This window comes from Eschscholzia californica, unplaced genomic scaffold (assembly GCF_041429995.1).
Source record: "Eschscholzia californica isolate CP2 unplaced genomic scaffold, dmEscCali1.0.p SCAF_1, whole genome shotgun sequence".
Taxonomy (NCBI): Eukaryota; Viridiplantae; Streptophyta; class Magnoliopsida; order Ranunculales; family Papaveraceae; genus Eschscholzia; species Eschscholzia californica.
In genome coordinates this window covers 75,609,539-75,615,538 of record NW_028238198.1, presented here as the reverse complement: position 1 = coordinate 75,615,538, position 6,000 = coordinate 75,609,539, and positions in this window count along the sequence as shown.

The following is a 6,000-nucleotide window of genomic DNA, read 5'->3' as shown; positions in this document are numbered from 1 at the left end:
TCTATAATAAGTCATCTGAAATGTCTACGGGACATTTTGTCTATGAAAGTCTCAATCCACAACCCCCCCCCCCCCCCCCCTTATTTTAAAAGACTTTACCGTATTTTAAGGAAGTCATACACAGAAGTTCACACATGCGAATCCACATATATCGGATTTTCCCAAAAGAAGTCCTTTCTCATGGAAAATAGTGAGAATGGGTTAACTAAATCCTCAAAAACACACCCGATCTAATTTATAAGTACAAATAGCACAATAAAAAAAAATCTTTCGAACGGGCTTCGAAATCAATACCCAATTTGTCTAAATTTTGCTAGGTAACATTTCTGAAATCTTCGATGTACCACAACAATTAAATGTGAAGTATTTCTAAGGGTTTTTTAGAGAATGACCCCCATTTGTTTAGCTATATTAGGGGGCACCCCTAAAAACATTTTCGTTTAGGCGTTAACCCCCAAAGCTCGTTTTTCGTTCAAATAGCCGTGAAGTAGCGGTCGTGCGAATCACATGCTCGCCTACTGACCAAAATACCCCCGTCCTAATTTTAAGTGACCCTCATTTATTGAGCTATATTAGGACTACACCCCCAACCAAAATACGTTGTCCATTCGAATAGTTTATCCCGAGCCAATACCTTCCCATCTTACGATCGGTTGAATCACCCTAGTTACATGTCGAACCACTAACTCCGAGGTGCGCCCATAGACTGGGTCATGCTCACCCCTAGCCAGAGGCTAGAGCTAGATCCAATCCACGGGTGACTCCGGTTGGTTCACCCTTGTTACGTTCTCTGTCTCATAAGTCTGAGGTTCGGCTATAGATTGGGGCATACTCTCCCCGAGCTAGAGCCAATCAGCGAGTGACTCTGGCTGAGGTGTCACTTGTACTCTGATGATAGGGTGGATCGTGTCTTTACCAGTCCGAGGTAGTTGTACCCAAAAGTTACTTGTATGGGTCAAGTTCAAGTTATAATATCCACAAAACAAAAAGAATGGAAGAACAACTAGTAGTAGTTGTACCCAAAAATGGTGTAATTGGTTTCAAAAGTCTCTATTTTATAATTGTTTCTCACAAAAATCTGATCTTGAATCTTCTAGTCATGTTTTAAGGAGTTGGTATCCATTTCTTATACATGAGTTTCAAAGAAAATATGAAAGCTTAGAAGATTTTGCTAGAGAAGAATTGGAATCTAGAATAGAAGTAGAAGAAATTGAAGAAGAAGGAGAAGTAATCAAAGAAAAAGAAATCGAGGAAGAAATTCATCCATGTTAAATCGGTTTTCAGATTGCCCTTCAACAACTAACCAAGATTCAGAGCAAAAAACAGAATCCAAGTTGACAATGAAGAAGAGCAAAAACAAGAAATTGGTGAACTCCAGAACTCATTTACTTAGATTCAACAGATCCACAAACTGAAGAAAAATCCAGATTTTATGGTGAAAATTTTAATATTGGAAGCATCACTTATTCCAAAAGAAGAAGAAGATACTACAGGATGTGAAATTGATGGTTGAGAGGAAGAAGATACTTGAGAAATAGGTGGTTGTGAAGCTCTAAGTGGTATTTTGGTTGGGGGCGTAGTCCTAATATAGCTAAATAAATGGGGGCCATATACTAAAAATTAGAACGTGAGTATTTTGGTCAGTAGGCGAGCATGTGATTCGCACGACCACTACTTCACAGCTATTTGAACGGAAAATGAGTTTTGGGAGTTAACGCCTAAACAAAAATGTTTTTAGGGTGTCCCCTAATATAACTAAATAAATAGAACTAAATAAACTGGGGTCTTGGCCTAAAAAAACCCTATTTCTAATAGGATGCTATAACTATTATTATAACATGTTTTTTTGGTAACTCATGTATTCATGTGATAACTTCATTATCAAACCTTTTAACAAAAGAAAAAAAAAACTTCATTATCAAACAAGAGAACCAGAAGACTTGGAGCAACAAGTGAAGATATTGTTGTCCAAACCAGAAGACTTGGAGCAACAAGTGAAGATATTGTCGTCCAAAGAAAATGACTTATGGACGTCACCCATGATGTCACATATCCATCCCATATTTGGCACATCAAAACATTAACAGGTAGACAACAGACAACCTTACACATTAATAAAATAAACACAAAAATAGAAATTGGCTTGGCATTTTCACAACAAAATCAAACCTCCTATTTCACTAGTATTTGCCAACACTAATTTCTACTTCTTTTGTTGATAAATATAAGGGTTATTTAGATATTGTCCCCCAATTAATTAACAATATTACACTCTCAAAATGAAAATATATATGATGTTGATTTTCATTCTTAAATATTCTGTTAAATATCAGTTAAGTGGTTCACGTGTCGACCACATGTGTGACTTATAACAAAAATACTCTTAACAGAATATTTAAGTTTATTTAGACATTTGTTGCCGGTTGTTTAACTACTTTAGGATTACACCTCCGGAACCAAAGTATGTCTGGGGTTGACTCCCGTTTTCAATTTTTCAGCCAAACATCAGTAAAGTCGGTTGCCTGCATATCACATGCATAAGTTTTTTTATATTGTAAGTAACAAGTCTAAAACTAACTAAGTACTTAACTTCGTATCTAACAATTATATATCTTAGACCTTTTCTAATCTCTCTAATCAACCAGATTTGTTGGACAACTAGATACTAAGGTAAGCCTTCTTTTATATTTCCTATCTGTAGCCTATCTAACATCTCTAGCCAGATGTGGATCACACCTGTCTCGGACTCCAGGTAACCTATTTTCATTAATAATTCTGACCTAGATTCATATGTTGTCATATTAGGATGAATTTTCTATCAGGAAACTATTTCTGATAATGCCTACGAACAACTTAATTGGTATTTAACAAAAAAAATTCGAGAGTCAACCTTAAGCATATTTTTGTTTCGGGGGGGGGGGGGGGTAGTCCTAATATCAGTAAATAGTTAGGGGTCAATATCTAAATAACCTAAACATTTCTTGAAGGGTATCTTTGTCATAAGTCACGCACGTGGTTGCCACATGCACCACTTAACTAATATTTAACGGAAAAAACGAGAATGGGGGTCAACGTCGTATATATTTGCATTTTAGGGTCGTAGTCCTAATATCTCTAAATAACTGGGGGTCAATGTTAAATATCCCTAACATACAATCCAACTTAACCAATTTCTATTTCCTTTGTTGATAAATACAATCCAGCTTAACTCGAGTGTAATTGTGACCGACTTCAGATAATTATATCTTAATTTAAATTTATTGTATTTTTCATAGATATGAACTAATGGTGTGTTAAGATGACGGAATCATTTAATTCGTGGATTTGTGAGTCATTCGGATTCACGAGTCCAAGTAATTTTTTTGGTTTGTTTGGTAACTAATAAAAATCCTAAGATTTATTACTATTTGAGTTTTTTAAAGGGTCCATGGGTATATAGCCCAAAATAATATTCAAAAAAGGTTTATGGTTCAATCTTCTCAGAAAATAGGTTTTTAGTCCTTTTGCACTTTGGACCAAAAACCCTTAGTATATTAAACAATATACCGCCCTTGTCCCAAACTGAATTCTCGCGATTTTTTTAATGTGGGGTCAGACGAAATTTTAAACGACATTTTGTACCGTGATTTTTGGTTTAGAAAAGGAAACGAAATCATCGATTTTTTCTCTCATCGAATCTGTTTAGGAAACGAAATCAATTTGCATGATTGGGGGAAATTAAATAGGAAATAGCGGGTATTTTTAAATCAATTTTCTCTCTTTTTACAGATTTGGAAACCAAATCAATTTTCTATCTTTACAGATTTGGAAACCAAATCAGTTTTCTCTTTTTTTTTTTCTCGATTAAAATCAATTTTCTCTCACTTAACTTTCAGATTTGGAAAGAGAATATTTTTCGGGATCAACTAAGCGTGATTTGGGGGTTAATATACAAAACGTATATATCACTTTCTCTCACTTAACTTTCAGATTTGGAAAAAAGTATATTTTTCTGAGAACATTACAGCAGCATTTGTTTTCGTTTTCACTCATACATAACCACACATCGAACACAAAATTATGAAACATGTTCGTAAATTATGTGTTATTTATGACGAGGCAACCATCATTTGTCATGTATACAACGTAATTTATTAAATGTATATGCGTCATGTTCAATAAATTACAAATGATTTTTATTAAATTACACATCGTTTACATTCTGTTACAAAAAAAACGTACAAAATCTTATCTGCTTCAGAAATGGTGCTCATCCATGTACTCTCCATTTGCAGTCTTGAACAGGACAAACAACAGTTACACGTTTTAAATCATTTTTGATGAATTTGAAATCATGCCCTGTGTTTATACTATATTGTCGATGAGCATATCGAAATGCTTTTGCACCACCAGGAAACAACTGATCAATTTCAATAAATATTTTATCCCAGCCATCAGATTTTAGTTTTGTGGTCTTACTTAATTGGATGATTCTGTAGGAAATTCCATAGGTAACAACAAAACTACAAAAAAAAAAACATATACATTTGTCAACAAAACATATAATTTACTAGAAACGACATGTATAATGGAGTAAATTATGTATACAATTTGTTAAACATCATAATGAGTTGGGAGACAAACAGAACTTTAGTTTGAATCACAAGGTCACTGTTATGTGAAAAAATATGTATAATGTGCAATAAATTACATATAATTTATAGAAAATTACACAATGTTTACATTCTGTTACAGTATAATTGTACGAAATCTTCAGCGGTTCAAATGTGTAAAGCGCAATAAAGTACATATAATTTTTTGCACAATACACATTGTTTACATTTTGTTACAATAACATCGTACGGAATCTTCTATGGTACAAACGTGTGATGTTCAATAAATGCACATACTTTCATGTAAATTTTACACATCGTTTACATTCTGTTACAAAAAAACGTACGAAATCTTCTCTGGTACAAAGTTGTGATGTTCAGTAAAGTACACATAATTTCGTATAAATTACACATCGTTTACATTCTATTACAAAAAACGTATGTAATCTTCTCTGGATAAAAAATGGTATCGTTACTGGATCTGATATCAAGAGATGTTTTAAACATCAAGATCTGTAACCTAAATCTAATGAAAAATAAAATAACACGTGGATACAAACATAACATAATCGAAGATAATGAATTACTAAACAAGGATTTAACATTAACATTGTAAATCGGTTATGAAGATCTTAGAGAGAGAAAATCATGAATAATGATGAATATTTGAGAAGATGATACAGAGATGAAATCGATTATAATGAAAATCATTAATATCTTTAAAGATAATGATGAAAAACATTAAAAAGAAAGATTAAACTTGTTACTTTAACCTCAAAAACAACTGTTGATCTTAACAATGGTTCGAACCTGAATCTTTGATGATGGAAATCGAAATAAACGATGGAGGTTTCAGGTGCTCTAATGAAAATGAAGAAGATTTTTGAGACTAAAAAATGGAGGTTGATTAGATGGTTCGGTTTTAGAGAGAGAAAAGAAACAGATTTCCATTATAGAAGATAATGAAGATAATGGTTACTTTGAATGAAAACAAGATTGGAGAGAGAAGGTGAGAGATAAAAATGGTAAAAGATATTTGGGGATTTTGAAGGTAATCAATTTTTATATATAAGGAAGGTTAGTTGAGGTATTATGATTTCATATGTATTCTTGGGATTTATATTTTCTCTCTAGATGTATACAAATGGACTAGATATCCATAAACATTAATATTTTAGTTTAGAAACTCTTTATAGGATTAGAGAGAACTAAGTTTTTTGGACTGTAAGCCCAAAAGTTCTGTTTTAAAACGCTTATTTAATTTTTTTTTGACGAAATCATTTTCTCAAAACTGTTTAATTTTTTTTGAAATCTCGTTTTCTTCGAAAGTTAATCCTTCATAATTTTCTTTTCTCGAAAACCGTTTTTCTATTTTTTTTTTTGGGAATTGTTCTTTTTTTGGTAAACA